This window comes from Numida meleagris, chromosome 1 (genome assembly GCF_002078875.1).
Source record: "Numida meleagris isolate 19003 breed g44 Domestic line chromosome 1, NumMel1.0, whole genome shotgun sequence".
In the NCBI taxonomy this organism is placed as follows: domain Eukaryota; kingdom Metazoa; phylum Chordata; class Aves; order Galliformes; family Numididae; genus Numida; species Numida meleagris.
The window spans coordinates 79,890,843-79,909,007 of NC_034409.1; the positions used below are offsets into that span (position 1 = coordinate 79,890,843).

The 18,165-nt window shown below is 43.1% G+C and overlaps 1 protein-coding gene across 6 annotated transcripts in view; it reads left to right on the plus strand.

Moving 5' to 3' along the window:
* Window positions 1-18,165, plus strand: part of LSAMP (limbic system-associated membrane protein) — a 958,106-nt gene that overhangs the window by 637,724 nt on the left and 302,217 nt on the right. The window lies entirely within an intron of this gene.

The following is an 18,165-nucleotide window of genomic DNA, read 5'->3' on the forward strand; positions in this document are numbered from 1 at the left end:
ATAAATTCTGTGTCTGTGTGTGGAAAAATGAGGTAAGGTCCCAGACAAGCATTCTGTGTAGATTTGTGTAGGCTCTGTCAAAATACCATTTCTGATAGAGCCTTTGGAGAGACAGATTTCAGGTCTCAAAGACGTAAGCATGTTAACTGTTTCTCAGCCTCTGAAATACCATGACCAGGAGAAACTCGAAGTCATGCTTTTGATACTTTAGGAAAGAACTGAAATCTGTACTAATTCAGAATTGAACTGAAGTTAGAAATCCCAATTCCGAGAGCCGCTGAACTTTGACATGTCATCTGGAACAGAACTTTGTGCCTGGTGCCTCTCTATAATAGGATTACTCTGAATTATCCAAACTGAAATTGAGCACACGCAGCAGCGTCACATGGACTGGGGAAACAGGTTATCAGGCTCAAGCAAATGTTGTTTATAGCAGCTAATTTCTTGAATGCACAAGAAGGAGTGCTGGCTCCCATTTTAGGCACTCTGGACGTTAATTCTGAAATGGAATATTTTATCTGGTTGGAATATTTTCTCTGAGGAAAAAAAAATCACTATATTTAAAGTTTTTAGCATAGTATAAGAATAAAAATGAGTCGCAAATCAGGGTGGCAAGGCAAGAGCAAACTGCTGATGGAAAATTAATTTCTAAGAAAATTTCAGAGGAAATTGAGCATGATACAGTTCAGAGCTTTGATGAGATTGACACGTACCTGCAGAACACTTTGATTTCCACAAACTGGTAATTCTTGCAACGTTGTTTTTTTTTTTTTTTCCAAGAGACATTTTTCCAACCAGTGCTGCTTATTGTGGCTCAATCATTATGAGTGACTTGAACAGACCAAATATGTTGTCCTCCCAGGAGAATCACTTGAAGAGTGACATGACACAAAACTTCAAGTAAGTAGATTATTAAAAACTCAGATGATAGTTTTAAGAGCCTAAAGGGAAAAGTAAGGATATTGAAATCCTTAGAATGCTTTGTATGTTATTTATGGTGTTAGGACAATGCCTAGAGGTGAAATACAATTCCTGTCCCAAATTCTGTACATTCTAAATAGAGAATGCTTGAAACTCTGTTATCAGACTGCTATCAAGTATCTGCAAAGTATTTTCTCTGCTTCTGAATAAAAGTGAGAAATGAAATGCAAGGAACTGTGGACACATAAGATGTAGTCTTTAAGAACAGACGAGCTAGAACGCTCAGAAACTTTACATGAGCTTTAAATCTGGAACCAAATATTGCAGGTCATGCTTTTATGGGGGAAAAAAAAAAAGGAGAAAGGCAACACAATTGAGGACAATCATACACTAAGTACATCAGCAATGCCAACAGCACATGCCAGAGTTTTTTGGCAACACGTATAAAGGAGGCATTAATTGAACTGTCAGGAAATAATAATTAGCGAAGTGTATAAAGACAATTGATGTATTATTTATAATGTGGTTCTTCTCTGAAAAGTGTCTGGAAAATGTAAATACATTGGTAGGTCCCAGTAGGCATCCATGAGGGTTGAAATTGATCTTTCAGGTAGAGGGGTATGGTGAAGGCTGCACTATTTCCAGCAGCAGCTGGGAGACCCTGCAGTATGTGCTAAGAGGTACTTTCCTTGAAAGCACAGCCCAGGTTTTTAGGCATGTGTTGGTTAAATTAAACATCTCAGTCTTCACTCCCAAATCCAGCTGCTGTACTTTCAAGGTCTGTTCCTCCCCATGTCTAACATTCCTGCTCCTCAAATACACCAGAATTTCTCTCATCCTGACTCTCAAGATGTTGGTATCCTTAATTCCAGCCTAATCCAAGAGTCCCCATTTTTTTAGTGGATCCTTCAGTAGACTATTCTAAAGACCTTTATCCCCAGCAAGTCTTAGTAGGGTCTAGTAGGCAACGTGCAATGGATTTGAGGCTTCGCTGTCTTAATAGTTATGAATTATTTCACCTATCACTGCCTGCTTATCCACTTCTAAAATGAGCATAATCTAAGCTTACCTAAAGCAGGTGTTGGAGTGCTGAGGGTCTTAAAGAAGGGCTGCTGGCGGATATGGAAAGCAGGACATTTCGGATGCTGAATCAAAGAGTAAGTATTATTTTAGTTTTTCACAGAATCTCTCTCTGATTGCTCTAGGGACTTTCTTGTTTTCATACTAAACAGTGAATAGTAGAGTTCCAATCTACTTTACACTTTTGCAAGCACCACTGCAAAACATCCACTGTTTCAGACATGTGTTGTGGTCCTTCCTGTGCTGATAACTTAGAAATTTCCAGGTAGAATGAAAGGAAAGAGCTTTCTTATTTTGGAATCTGCCAGTTATTTGTTTTATTTAGAATACTTGCACTTATCCAGGTTGTTATTTTAGATCATTGTAGCGGGGTCAGTGGACTTTTCTAGAATGAAGAAGAGAGGATCGGATGCTTCTGTAACACACATGACTATACATGAATAACTCCAGCATGTGTAATAACAGCATCTTAATAGATGGTGGCATGATTTCTGCATTACACCCCACTTACTGCCCCCTCGTCTGTATTTTACCATGCATATATTCCATGCAGAAGTTCTCCACAGAAGGTCAGTCAGTCACTTCAGGTTTTAGCTCTATGGGTTTGCTTTAACGGTCCTGATTTTGCTATTAAATATGACAGTAGTGTATGTTTTTGCATCTGCAAGAAGCTGGTTTGGTGCCATGATTATATCTTGAAATTCTTAACTATTGTGAGGCATATTGCTTTATGAAACAGAGCAGGATTTAGCAGAAACACAGTGGGAGTTCCACTGTATGTGCCTGGATCAAACATGGCAAAAGTGGCAGATATTGTTCTGTAATTCTTACCAAAAAAGTTTTTATACTTACTGTGCTTCACTTGATCTTAGCCAAAAGGCCAAGAAGCAATACAGGCTATTCAAATTAGATGAGCTCCCAAAAGAAACTGAGACAAAAGACATTGAAGAGCCTCTGAAAGGTGGATACTAACCAACTGCAGCTTGTCTTTCTGCTTTCTGAAAGCAGCACTCTGACTGCTCTTCAGATCTTTGTGAGCAATCAACATTTGGAATAAAACCTCTGGCTAGAGCTGGGCTTCACCAAGCAGGCAGCTGTGGCAGCAGGGACCGTGCTGCCGCAATATTGCCTTGGTATTCACTTGGGCTTGGAGAGGAAAGGAGGTTGCACTATGCTGCTTTGCTGCAGAAGGCCTGAAGGAAATAGGAGTATCAGAGAAGTCAGGCAGGTTGGTACATTTGTCATTGGATGAGAAGATCTGCCCTTGAAGTTGTCCCAGGACCTGCCTGAGTAACAAAGCCTGTCATAGGTAGACTGATAAAGACCGAGTGCCTGATAGTGACAGTAATAACTTTTTACCATTGGTACCATTCTGGTGGCAACTGTACTTAAAAGTGAGCTGGGAACAGAAGCTATCTTAGTGCTATGTGACTGAAAGCCTGCTTTAGAGGTAACGCTGCAACGAGGAATTAATGTTTCCACAGTGTTCTTTTAAAAGAAGGGAACCTTTTTCTGACGCTTTGCCCTTTTCAGAGTCTGTATGTGTTTGTCAGCCTCACTTGAGCTTTTTAAGAGGAATTTTGCACCAGCATCTCAGAGGGAACAAGAGGATGCTGGGTATACTTGAGTATCTGTCAGGTACAGGTAGTTTGCTCTCATCACCAAGTGGAGCATGCAGTTCGGGATTGCTGGGCACCTCATCTTTCTTTGGGAGAGCCTGGAACTGGGAGACCAGAGGGAGTGACATGTCAGCTCTGAGATTTGTCAGGACAACTCTTGAGGCCTTTTGACTACAAGAACAGCTGGTGTGGGAGGTGGAGATGAAAATACACTTGCAAGGCTGTTGCTCCAAGGGGAATATCAGGCATTAGAGAAGTCCTGCTGTTCATGGTTGGAGCAGCTACCTGAATGTGTAGATGGACACAGCTATCCAAAATCTAAATGTTATTTCTTTTGTATCACGTTATGCATGTGGCCAATATACATTTAATTTTTTCTGGAACTTTTCTTTCAACCATGTTCTCCCTGTATTTGTTGTAGGAACCTCTTCTTTCTGATTTAAACCTCTATGAAACATAGTCTCTTTTTACGCCTCGGAAAGCCCTTAATTATGGATGCTGCTTTCCTGCAGTAAATGTTGGCCTTAAACTCTCCAGCATGCAGTGCAGCTGGCAGATCCATAGGCATCTTTGAACTAAGTGTGTAGAGTTCAAAAACTTCTTCTTCTTTACCATAGTGTCTTCTAAATCATGGTGAAAGTCCATGCTGGGCTCAGAGTGACTATTTCAGTGATCCTGACCTATTGGTAGCAGTTGTGTTAAGAGCTGCTAGGTTTCTGATGAACAAAACAAATGAACGTTTTCATTCTATCCATGTCTTTTGTGAATTGATCTTTATAACCACTGCAGTCCATTCATGTTGTTGAAGATCAGGCTCTTGCACTTGCAGTGCGAAGGCAAATGATTTCACTGTCTCTAACTTCTAGCCGACCGTTGCTGCTATTGAGATAACGTATGTTTTCATCGCTCGAATGTTTCACTTGCCATTCAGTCAGGGCTCAAAGGTGATGGAAAAAGCAGATTGTCCTTTAGCTTAATAAGTTGCCCTGCTGTTTTCTGATGCTGAGATCCTTGGCTTAATTTATTGCTGCAATGGATTGCTTCCAAATAAGGATAATCCTCCTCATGCTGTTTCTTCACTTGGTTACCTCCAAGTTCTTTTCACTGGCAACATCAGCCTCTGCAATTCTGATTTATTTTTGCCAGGAGACTCTTATTCATTTGCTGTGTTTATTGTAGTTATGGTCCTAAACCCGGTATCTTCAGTAGCTTAAAACTTTCCAAGACAATTGCTTCAGGGCCTTGAACTTTTTCCTCATGTTTTCAACCCAAAAGTGAGTTCCAGAAGAAGAATTTCTTTGGCTGTGTTGGTGGACAGGATTTTAGAGTCATGACTTCTTTTTTTCCTGGCTAAACGCATTGAAATTAACAACTTTGTGCTAAGTCGATTCCTGATTGCATAAGGGAGAGAAAGTGCCAGGAGTTTGCTATCACAAAATTCCTACAAGAATGCTGCATACAATGCAATGGCATCTCTCGCATCTGCTCTTTAATAAAATAAGATGTTTAATCTGGCTTAGTGAATCTTCTTGGCTCTTAAGGCTGGACCCTGGCTTTCACCAGCATGCCTGAAACTGTAAAGAGTAAGAATGGTTCAGAAAGAGATGATTAGCTTTTACTTTCCAAATATCAAGTCCTCTTGGGTCTGAAGTGGCTTTGGCACTCTACTCTCTTCTGTCCCACTGCTGCGCTCCTCTGTACTCACATGACTGTGGAAAAGAAGATACTAGAGAGGAGATGGGTAAAACTCGTTATTTCAATATATTTGATCACATAGTCCAGCAAAGTCTGATTTTGATCCTCATTTCCTGCAAAGACAGAAAATAATAGCATACGATTGTCTCTTCTCCCCTCCAATTTGTTGGGTGTTTACATCCTCTTTTCCTTCCTCTCTCTCTTCTTTTTTGGGGGGAGTGAATGTGCAGAGGTGCACAGAGGGAAATGGGAAAGAAGTTATCCTTGCAACATGCAGAATTCTGGTTAACTTGCAGAAATCAAATAGGACTTCTCCAGGCAACCTTTTTTCAGGTTCACAACATAATAGGCAATGATTCTCACCAGCAGTCTATAACTCTTTTTGTAGCACTGGGAAAGAGCACTGTTACTTCATTTTAACTCTGTGCAAATTTAATTATCAGCAGAAATTCATTTATGCTAGTAATTTTTGACAGGAAGCTCTTCTTCCAAATAGAAGCTGAAAAGAGAGCATGAGAATGCATTTAAGACAGGCAGATAACTTGCTGTCTAACCTCGAGAAATGTTCGTATTCAAACACATCATGCACATGGAGCGTCATGCTCCAGCAGACCCTTCACCTCCCTCTGCAAGGGGCCTGAGATAAGGTTGCTCTGTGAACCTCGGAAGAATGAATTTCTCAGCTCCTGCATGATTCACATCTCAGCCAGAAAGTTGCATCAACAGACTATTTGCTGCTAGACTAATTACTGGATATCGACAAGGGGGGTAGAGCATGTTTTCTCATGCTCAACCTCAGCTAACTGCATTAACACAACAGTCAGCTTTCCTGCTTTAAAGCCAGCGAAGGACATTCTGCCTCAGACCTGTGCCCTGCTTGCTGAAGTGCTGCAGGGGAGAGCTTGAGGGCTTGATTGAAATTTGAAGTTGTGCTCTTCCTGCCCGGTCTTTTGATGAAATGGTTTTTAAATCTGAACATTGCCCTGTCACGGAGGCACAGCACAAGGTTGCAGCAGGCCCTGGATAAGAAAGCGCTGAGGAATGGGAAGTTGGCTGCTCACCTGTAGTGCAAAACAACCTCATTGATACGCAGGAGACTTCAGTCTCGGTGACTTTCAATGTCTTCCACGGCATCAAACTGATATTTCAAAGAGATTAAGAACTGAAGGGAACATATGATATCCATTTAAAGCCAAGACTTCAGATTTAATGAAGGCTGTATCAGAATGAGATATGATTCAGATATCAAATTACATTTGTTTAGCCCAACACAGCTTAATAAATCACAGCAACATTTAATAAATATTTATCTTCTTTTAATCACCAGTTAGTGCTTTTTCTGATCTCCCCATTCCCTTAATGGCTCACTCCTGTATTTATTAAATGTGATTTCCATTTCTCTAATAATCAATACATCTTTTTATTTTTTATAATTTGGGCAGCTTTACTTAACTTTTGTGAGATTTAATTAAGATTAAAGTTTAATCTTTAATTTCAATATATAAATTACCCCATGTTTGCTATTAAGTCATTATTTGGTAACCTCATTTGGTATGAAGTCTTGACTGGAAATGTGGCAAGCTCAACAGTCGTTACAGTGTAAATGTTAATGAACTTCAGGGGAATCTTTGAATTGGAGGAGGAACTTGGCTGCAGTTACATCTCTCTGTAGCTGATGTAGGTGTGTAATTAATAATGTGAAATGGGCAATAAGGAAGGTGGGTTGTGCGTGGCTGACAGAGCTTCTGTTTGGATGGGTGTCTGGTGCAGCAGTGGAAGTCAGGGTGAGGTCAATTGGAAAACAGCAGCCTGTGGAAATAACACTTGTACATGATGACTCAGCTGCCAGCATGGCATGCGACACGCGAGGAGGCTGTAGGTGCGAGTCTCACGGGGTATTTCCTACACCATGCTGAGCTGCTTCAGACTCAGAGATTGAGCCATGCCCAGACATCTGAAGGGAGATCCAGGTGCTGCCAGCGGGAATGACTCTCAGCAAGACCTTGACTGCCACCTAAATCTCCTTGAAGGTGATGCTGTGCAGCTGTTCCGTGCTACCTTACCATCATCACTGGCTCCCATACTTAAAATAATAATCTCTGAAGCTCTGTAGGTGGTTGTCAAAGTCTAATTTAAATTTCAGGGCACGTGCATTTTGCAGCCCTTCGCTAATCCCAGGCACACACCATGGCTCTCATCTGCCTACTTGCCTGGTTGTCCTTCCTATGAAAAAAAAAAAAGTGAACTAACAAAAAAATCAGAGGGAAGCAAAATGGTATGTTATTACCTTGTCACAGCTTGGGTAGGCACCTGGATCCTGTGGAATGCTCTCAGCTTCTGCCATGCAGATAGAACCCATCTTCCTGAGAACTCTCACGGGTAGTTAAGTTAGACATATTCGAGCCAGCCCATGAGCTCTTATTGTTTAATGACATTAGCATTGTCTTTGTCTTTTATTTAGCACTGGAAAATTTCTGTTGAGTCCCCTCCAGGGTCTTCTGCTAAACCAAACTTGCTTTGGTTTACCGACAGAGCCATGGAAATAATTGCTAAAAAAATCCATAAGGATGCATGTAATATTTATAAAGTTAATGCACTTTTCTTTGAATATTCCATGCTTCCATAACATCTGTCACATCTCAGTATAATAGCCTCTGAATTTTGTATGACTCCAGAACATCACATCTGGCATGGCCTTGTCTGGCAATCTGCTGCCTAAAACGGTCAAAGTGCTTCTTTTCCCTCTCTCGCATCTAATATAAACCCCAAGCACGGGATGAAGGCCTTATGGACTTCAGTGGGGGCATCACATTTGCCCAAAATGTTGTACACTTGATTCAGAATTTTTGCTTAACCACTGGACATTTTTTTTTAATCCTTATAAAATTAACTAGACCTTAAATTCTGCTCAACCAGTTGTTAACCGGGCTTTAATGCTTTCAGCCGTTGCTCTCCATGTCTAGTTGATGTTCCCTTTTCTAACCATATGAATGTTGCAAAGTAGAATACATACTCTGACACTTCTGTTTATAGACTTGAACAGTACAACCACTTTATATCTAATCTGGGAAGCAGCTATTGCTGTAAATTAGTGAAGGGCTATCTCCTCTCTCTGGTTCTGCCAATGTGACTACTGCAACGTATCTCTTCACTTGAGCCTACTTTGATTGTGGCTCCCTTTTTGGGACCCTTTTTCTTCCCAGCTGCTACTGGAAGTAATGGCGATTATCTAAGAAACTTTGTATCCTTTCTTTTTGTTAGAAGGCCACAGCCATTTGCCCATTTTGGAACTGTACAGAGACATCCTTTGGATTGGAAACAGGTCAAGAGTAGTAGACTGGGACACAGAGATGAATGTTCAGTGTTTGCTGCACAGGGCACATCGGATGAATGGCATCCCGAACTAGCTCTTCTGTTGGCTCTCCCACCAGAATACTATAGTGCACCTGCTGTGATGACATGAGGAAGGAGCAGGGTGGTTTGTTTCCTTTCTCCTCTGAGCCCTCTGTGTGCCACTCATCAAATGTTTTGAAAACACCTGTGAGGAAATTGCTTGTAGTTGCAAGGGACTGGGCTTGGTCAGAAGGACATATATAGACCAAAGCTGGTTTCAACTGAATAAGATGCTTCTGTCTAGTGTAGTCAGCATGACTGCAATCGGGGGGGGGGAAACATATAGTTTATCAGATTCAACAGATTAGGTCCAAGAAGCGTGGCAATGCTTGTATTGAATATCCTTGGTAAGAGTTCTTCTTGGACTGCTTTTGCCTTCTACCTTTTATCTGCCTTGAGACTCCTCAGTGGTGTCTTGCAGAGAGTAAGGAATTTGAAGGGTGTGAGGAAAGCTGTGTTTGAGATGTGTTAGCTGGGCAGCAGGCCGAATACTTGAAGTATCAAATCTACAATACCCACATGAAGGTCCTTTGTTAATGCCACCTAACCTCAATTGTTTGAAAGAGATGCTCTGGAGAGCTTGGAGGCTTCATCCAGCAATAATGCGAGTACAGGGCAGGAACAAAGAATACCTTTGCTCTTACACGGAAATGTCTTTTGGCTTTAGGTAGGTCTGTTTGTAACCTAGCAGCAACAGCTCTGGCTTGAGTTTCTCTGTTGCCTTGCTTTGGTTTACCTCTCTGGACCATAAAGACTGCAAGTCCCTTTAGTTTCAGGGATGCTAGAGGAACGGTAAGTCACGGCATGGTGAATGCCCCTTTTGCTAACATCTCCCCAGATTATTAGTACACATCACTTTGAAAATAAGTCCTTAGAGGGAAGAAGGGAAGGAAATTGACAGGCTGACATCTGTTCTCTGGTATTAGTATGTGCTGCGGGGTCTTGGGGAGCTTTGGTCTAGATTGGTCCAGGCCAAACAGTTCAGAGAAAATCTAAAAGGCTGAAGAGGAAGAGATGGATGCCTATGTGGGGGAAAGCATTAAATGCAATTAATGTACAGGAGGAGCAGTTCATCAATGATAAGGTGGGTGAAGTCCTGACTGGCCAGCCAGCTGCCTACATCTATCACTGCTCAGCACCTGCAGACAGACATTTTGTTGTGCTTATCCTGCAGCCACCCAGCACTGAGAGGAAGATATCTGGGGAGGAGGAGAGACAGAGAACTGCAGACACTTGAAAGGAATTTTGCACAGGCACAGGAAGAGATCACACCTTCTGCCAAAGCTGAAAAGTAAGGTGGGAGCACCTGTGGCTGTGTAGGGGGAAGAAACTTCTTCCCCGGTAGATGACTAGGAGAGGAAAGGAGACAAACAGCTATACTGCTGGAGCATTGTCCTTCTCTTTCCCACCTCTGTGCCTTGTTGAGGATGAATACCCTTGACTTCTGCATCTTGTAAGGCTGATTGCTGCTATGCCATGCTGATTGCATGGTTGCCAGCTTTTTCTAATTTTTATGTAATGAATGGCAAAGCCATACTGTCTTTTTGTTTCATGGAGCTTGCCAGAGACCACATTAAAAAAGTTTGCTGTGCAGTTTCTGGCTTTTGCTCCAGAGCACTAGTTTGTCCCATCAGTCATTTTGATATTGGATTTCCAAAATTGAGTCCAGATGCTAATTTCTTTAATGGAAGCTGTAGATTCTATAAAGGCCCCCTTTCACCTTGCCCTTGGCTCCTCTTTCCCTGGGAGGAGGTGCATATTGTTTTGACAGACAGTTCTTATTTGCAGTGGAGCATGCAAGAACATCTGGGGAAGGAAGGGAACTTCACAGTTGCCTGTAGCTGAGAAGAAAAAGTCATCTTAGCACAGCAGATTTAGATGCCTTTGGCTGACAGATACCATGTGAGTTGTGCCTCTTTAGAGGCAGAACAGCTCAGTGTCTTCAAAGCACACCAAATCCATAGGAGTCACTTTCCTGGATGCACTGCTGTTACTCTGCTTCTTGTGATTAGCATGTTAGCCTCAGCAGGAAAGCTGGATTTGAGATAGGGCCACAGAAAGGAAATTTTGGGGTTGGGCAAAGTAGTTGTGAAGGGAGGGGCTCACAGCCAAGGCTGTGCCTGCCTGGGAGGAATTTAGAGTGAATTAGCTTGAATCTTATTATGCTAAGGCTCTACCAAGGGAAAAAGGGAAAAGCTCTGCACACGCATGTGCAATGGATAAAAATAGGCTTTTGTTATATTTTGTGTTTTCCTTAGTTCCCACAAGTAAGGGGTCTCTCCCTCTAAAGCTGAAGGAGAAATTGCTCAGTGTGGAGGGGGCAGCCCAGCCGGAATCCTTGAATCACTGGAACACAATGTACTCCTCAGCATCAGAGAAAATGCACCCCAGCCATCAGGGTCCTCAAATCTGTGAGTCTTAACCAGATGGTAGCACATTCATGCTCTCCAGGTGCAATTACGTGTCATATACAAAGGGAGTCGGTCTCATCTCTGCTACAAACTCTGGGACTGGAAAGTCCTTTTTTTGTTCACTCACTCAGTTGGTTTGACGTAGCAACTGGCAAAAGAGGACTCTGTTCTGTACCCACAGAGTGCTGCTGCTGTCCATCTGTTGAGATGCTGACAGTGACGTGTAAACCAAAAGAACCCCACTGACATCAGTGCGGTCTTTTTACCCTAATGAAGTACAGGGATTGAAGTTGGGCTGTGACTTTGGACCACTTCATTTCCTGTGCTCATGCCTCAGTTTCTCTAGCTGCGAACCTGGTGATTAAACGCTTTCATCACCTTACCTAGAGTGCTTGAGATTTCTGGGTTGTCTGCAAAGGTTGTTGTAATCTTCAGATGTTGTGGGAGTGGGAAGGATTATCATCATTATTTCTGACAGGCAACTATAATTCATCTTTGCTTACCAGACCCCTGTGGTAGTCTTATTGTGAATTGAGTAAAGGTTGCTTTAGCATGAGATTCATGTGAGTTTATTTGTCGTTGAGCCTGATAATAAATTGGCCCCAGACAGTGTTACCTGAGCTGTGCAAACAGAGAAAATTTTATGATTCTTAATTTAATTTGTATTCTCCATTTCTCACTATTTGTATTCTCTCAAAGTCTGAAAAAGCTTCTTCACCACTTGATCTGGACATTTCCTGTGTGATGAATGCTGATTATTTCTTTCTCCTCCTCCTGAGATTTTATTATTTTTTTGTATAAAGTACAAAACGATGACTTAATTAAGTCAGCGTGTCTCTTGAAAGTAAAGCTTTTTTAGTTATTTTAAGCTCCCTCCACTGGAGGCTTCTGCAACAGCATTGGAGAATGGAACAACCTCAGATAAATACAATCCGACTTAGCTTTACACAGTTCATTTCTGTAAGGAGTGTGTGAAGGTAGAATCATAGAATATCCTGAATTGGAAGGGACCCATGAGGATCGTCGAGTCCAACTCCTAGGTGTGGCAAGTGTTCTTCCTGTGTCTATGGCTAGCATTTTGTGAGGGAATCTTAAGGCATTTGACATAACACTAGTTTCTTAACCCTTACGATGACAGACCTTTGGGAAGCAACTGGAGTGCTTTCAAGGCAAAATGTATGGGTGCAGTTAAAAAGCAACCTTAAGGAATGTACTGAGGGATGGGACGGGGTAATGCTAAGAGCTGCAAGAAGGTTCTTGGAACATTTTGAAAGGACAGTGAATGTAGTAGCTGCCAGAGAGAGCAACTGAGCCAGAAGAAAAGCAAAACACCAGCCAGCCCTCACCCAAGAGCAATAGGAACACAGGGCAGATGGAATTTTTTCCCACCACCAGCAAATCCACCTGTCTTGTAGTCACATAGATAAAGTTGTTTCACGTAGGTACTAGAGAGCATTCAAGCTTGTTATGCATTTCCGAGCTTGCTTAATCAGAAAATAAAATCAGGCTGTGTATGTGAAAGCATTTCATTTTTCAAATGATTCAACAGAACAGCAGGCAGTCGGTAGGGTGGCATTAGGATAACTGAGACGCTTTTTGGTGGGTTTTAACTTGTTTAAGTCTGACTGTTTGGCTTGCTTTTTTTTTTTTTTTTCCTTTTTTTTGAGAAGGAGGGAAGATGATTCTCCTGCTTCAGGTCAGTCTGCTAGGACAGTGGCTTTTTCTCTGTCTGGTCCTTCTTCTGGCCTTAAGTTGTACCATAGGAGGTTCAGGTTGGATATTAAGAAAAATGTCTTCTCAGAAGGAGTGGTGAGGCACTGGCACAGGCTGCACAGGGAGGTGGTGGAGTCACCAACCCCGGAGGTGTTCAAGAAATGTGCAGATGTGGCACTGAGGGACGTGGTTTAGTGGCGATGGACTGGGGTTGACTTGATAATCCTGGTGGTCTTTTCCAACCTTAATGATTCTGTGATTCTATAAAGGGAGATAATATTGCTCAAGCTGAGAAAGCCAGCAGCGGAGTTGAGTAGAAGGCTGGCAAGATTGATTGAAACAAGCCTTTAGAGTGAAAACTCTAAGTGTTCTTCCCACTGCCTTTCCTGTGAAGTGTCACCACGCTCTCTTCCCTCCCATTCCTCCTGTTCAGAACCACTGTTTATGAATGCTGTCATACGCTCACCACAACCACACCGCTCTCAGAAGCACGCTGCTCAGAGCACTGCCTGCTGCAGTCAGTGTATGTTACCCTGCCCCTCCTCAGCAGCACACAATGCTTGAGGAGCTCATCCTTACAGAGAGGCCCCATGCATATGCACACTTTGCAGAAGTGGGGATGACAGCGCAGGGAGAAGGCTGTTCGGAGTGGTGGGTTTTCTTCATTTTTGCATACAGCCCTTTAATAGCTGTGTAATAAACCAGTATTGATGAAGGAGGCCGTTCACCATCAACTTATTTGGTTTTCTGCAATGAGCTAATGTTTAATTAATGTGCAATAACTTTTGCAACCAAATGTATCCTGTTAGATTTACTATAGGGGACAGTTTGAACATCAACTTAAGCGGCCAATGACTGCAAATGTATTTATTAAGGTTTAAACATGTGTAAATGAGTTCGTGTCTATTTGCAGAGCTGTTAAACTACAGTAAATATGTTCTTTGTCAATTGGTGGTTAATTAACATCCATTAGTTCTCCATTAAGAGCACAGTTTGGTGTCTGAATTTCCTTGCTTAGTGCTAACTTTGACTTAGGGCTGCATTTTTACCTCCTCCTACAGAACAGTGTTTCCAAAATCCACTTTCTCTGTAGGGCTGGAGTGCTGGGAGCGAGAAGACGTGCCAGTTTTTGGAATGTGCTTTGCAAGGCAGGAGGTTTGTGAAGGGACAGGTAGAATCTTACTGCTAGGCCTCGCAGCTCCTATTTGTGAGCGGAGCAGCTTCCCTCCTCTCGCAGCTCTGCCTCCCTACAGAATTGTAGGGGTTGTAAGGGACCTCCGGAGATCATCGAGTCCAACCTCCCTGCCAAAGCAGGCTCCCTGCAGCAGGCTGCACAGGTAGGTGTCCAGGCGGGTCTTGAGTATCGTCAGAGAAGGAGACTCCACAACCTCCCTGGGCAGCCTGTGCCAGTGCCCCATCACCCTCACCATGAAGAATTTCCTTCGCATACTGGTGCAGAACTTCCTATGCTCAAGCATACGGCCATTTCCCCTTGTCCTGTCCCCACAGACTGCTGAAAAGAGGTTGGCCATGTCGCGTTGACAGAAGGGGGTTAGGCACCTAGTCTCGCCGCTCGGTTGGCCGCTATGTCAGCAAACAACCACAAGGTGACACTGTCCCAGTACGTTATTTATGTTTTGACAGGGGAGAGTAGATTACATTTGGCATAAAAGAGTGTTCTGGGCATCCGGATATGTTCCCTGCTTCTTAACTGGGAATTAGGTATGATGCCAGCATCATGCACTTGTTAGATCTAGAAATTAAGGACATTTTCAAGTTGCCAACAATGCGTGCAAGCACTGCCTTTTTACACGATGAGTAGCCTTAAGAGAGTGACATTCACCACTGCTTACACGATTGTCTGAGAATTTAATCCAACAACGGAGGAATGGCTGACCGGTCACATTGCCATTCCAAGCTATCACAAATGTTTTACCTCTCTCCTCCTTCCTCTCCTCCCTCTCTCCTATCACCCATTTGAGGTGATAGAGCATATTGCTTACAGGTGAGGATGGGAAGAGTCCTGTTGCTTTCTGCAGCTGTGCGAATATGCAATATACTTGTGCACATATACAGTGTAGGGAAACACAGGCTGCTCAGACCTCTGCTTTAGGAGATAGGTTTTTTACCCAGGATACTCTTATGTCCTTCTATGCTAGGGTTTGGTTTCCTTGTTGATTTACAAGAATGCTTCAATTCCTTGCTGGAACTGGTCTTGGATGGTAATGCTGAGTGAGGGTAAGCTGTGCTGCAGGCATAACTTGGGTGTTGAGGTAATAAGCAGTGGTGTAGATTTAACATATATGTAAATGGTTAATATGATAAGAATAAGGCACTGCAGTGTGTGTCAGGTTTCATTGTCAGACATAGTATCAGAAGCAGCTGAGATAAAAGACATTTGTAAGGTACATGGAAATACAGGTAAAAGATATGCCCAGAAGGGTGGCTTTTGGACCTCTGTTTGCCCAGCAGTGATGTTAGGTTACCTATGGCCATCTTGTTTAACCAGATCAGGTTTAGAGAGCTGACCGTGTTGTTTGTGTGGTCATGAATAACAGGCTGAACCTGACACTGTTCTGTTGCCTCATGCTCTGCGCCTGCAAGCATCTACTTTGGTTTTAATAACATTAGCTAAATTGGTAGCGCTGTTAACTACTTCCCCTTGATTTCTCTCTCATGAGTCTGCATGCCTCCCTGCGTTTTGTTACTCTGAGATTGTTAACGGAACATGCAGAGAAAAGAACAAAACTTTGATCAGCTCTAGTCAACAAAGCCTTCCTCAGCCTCCTAGTAATGGGGATCATTGAAAGAAATTGTCCTAATTTGTTTGTAGGGGTGGGGGCAGGAGGAGCTTTGAACTGAATAGGAAATGCAGTAAATGGGCTTTCCTAGAGAAGCAGCAGCTTGTTCAGGCTCCTCTTCATTCCCTGCATGTTTCCACAAACAGGAAGCTCTTTCTGGTTCGTGATTTGGTGGTGGAGAAGATCCCTGTGCTGCCACCAGTATTGAAAGTGTGCGTCCTATTGGTAATCATCTGCATGCATGCCATTATGAGCTTCTGTCAAGTTAAATTAGCAGCTTTGGTTTGAGGCATGACGTCTGTAAGTAGCAATCATGACTTGTCCTTCTTTTCCCCCATCAGTTCTAGACAGGCAGGTCCTTGAAAGAACAAATCTGTAAGCTGCAAGCAAATGGACATGGTGGCTGTATCAGCTGCGGGCACAAACTCTAGGCAGTAGCAGCAGAAACTTGCTCCTTCAGCTCCTCGGAAACGGACTTGATCTTATAAAACTTGTCCCCAAAGAGCAGTAATCCAAAAAGTAGTACCTATTGTAGGGTGCTTTACTGACTCATTGGAGGAAAGAGAGAGGCTGAATTCTAAAGCGTGAAATCGTCCATTGGGGCTGCTGGCTTTTGTCTTCTTTGCTGAATTGTCCATTTCTCCGTGCCGCAGTCAGTGCTGCCCGTTCACAGCCTCAGTAGGGGCAGGGTGGATGCTTTGGATGTGTTTTTCTGCAGAGCCTTGGGACAGGCAGTTGCAGCCTCAGGGGAAGATGAGGACAGGCGGTGCCTGACCAGTAGTTATGTGCTCAGTGGGAGACCTGAACTACAACTCCCATGAGGCATTTCCTTCCCAGAGGCGGATGCACTGTACTGTTGTGAGACTCAAAGCAAAATGCACTAAATTCAGAGTGCTAAAACGTTTTGGCTCGTTGGAAAACACTGAAATTTGCCAATCAGCCTCTATACTTCAGATTTTTTTAATATTTATTTTAATTTTTCAGTCCTTGACTTGAATTTGGGATGAAAATCAGTGATGAGGCTGTTGGAATTTTCCATGAGGAAAACATTCTGATTTGTTTTTTATTTTTTTCCTGAGCACAGATTTAAAAAGAGGTAGCTGCACTTGTTTCTGTGAAGTGCTTTGATATACACGGATGAAAAGAGCTATAGAAGTGCTAATTATTGTCACACCGGTTTTAATTATTCTGTCAGACTGAGGAGCAGCTGCCAGTTTTCAGCCAGCAGTGGATTTTTCAAGATGTCCTGTCCGCAGTTTTCGTAGAAACAATCAGATACTTATTTTTAATTGTTTTTTTTAAAAAATAATCTCTCTGTGCTCAGCAGATGCTACAGCTCTCTGATGGAAGTTCAAATCCACCTGTGTTTGTGCGGGATGTTGGTATCAGGGCAGTAATTAAGGGAGGAGATGGAAAGCTCCATTTGCTCGCTAATAGGGAGCAATCCCTGGGGGGGCTGGGAGGGGGGGGTTGCCAGCCTGGGTGAGATGCTCTGAAATGTGCTGTGCACAACATTTTAAAATGGAAACCACAACGTCCGGTATTTGAGAAAGAGGTGATTTTTTTGCCTCTTTTCTATTTGTCACTGCAGTTATTTATTTACATTATGTTTCATTCTGGGAAGACCTAAACGAAGCACTGCATCTTCAGTCGGCTCAGAGCAGCTCAGCGGAGCCGCACAGCTCAGCCAGTTTCTAGATAAACTTTGTTTACCTGGCAGTATTGCCAGCTCTCAGGGGAGCTGGAGTTAGAAGGCCTCCGCTCTTGCTTTGCTTTTCAGCCGTTCCGCCCGGCTGTGCTGCCTCATCTGAGGCAGGCAGTGTGTCGGTGGAACCCTATGGCTGTATGTGTTTGTCCCTGCAAAACAACTGGACAGAAATCTGGGGGATTTACCTATGGTACTCCAGCAAAGACAGCCTGCCTGGTATAAAGATGCCTACTGCGTGTCCTAAGGGAGAGATTTGGACTGGGGAACTGGTAGGCACAAGGCTCTTTAGGGTGGTGTGTTCTCACAGCAGAGGCATCATTGCTGTGAGTTAATGGAAGGAAAGGAACTGTATGGGACCAGAATTGACCTGAGGGTGAACCCAGACATATCAAGGAATAAGATACAAGTATTCGTGTTCCATGGCCATCTCCAGTGGGAACGCCAGATGCCACATCGATGGCCATGAGCGGGTAGCAAGCTCTGGAGGAGCTGCCTTCTAGTGCAGGCTCTTCTGTCTGTGAGATTTATAGAAATAAGATGAAGTTTTTCATGATCTTTCAAAATTGCATGATGTTTTCTTCTTCTGAAACTCTCACAGAAGGCACAAGCGGCACTGACAGGTCACTCCCTCATTGTCATGGCTCTGTGCATCCCTTTGTCAGCAAACTGGTGTCTAGGGCAAGCAGCAACTCTTCAGGACTGTCAGTTGGCAGTTGGTCTTCATTAAAGGATAACAATGATATTTCTTTGGAGAAGGGACTTTCACTTCTCTTCTGGTAAATGACATGTCAGCCGGTTAAGACACAGAGGTGGTTTTATTCTTC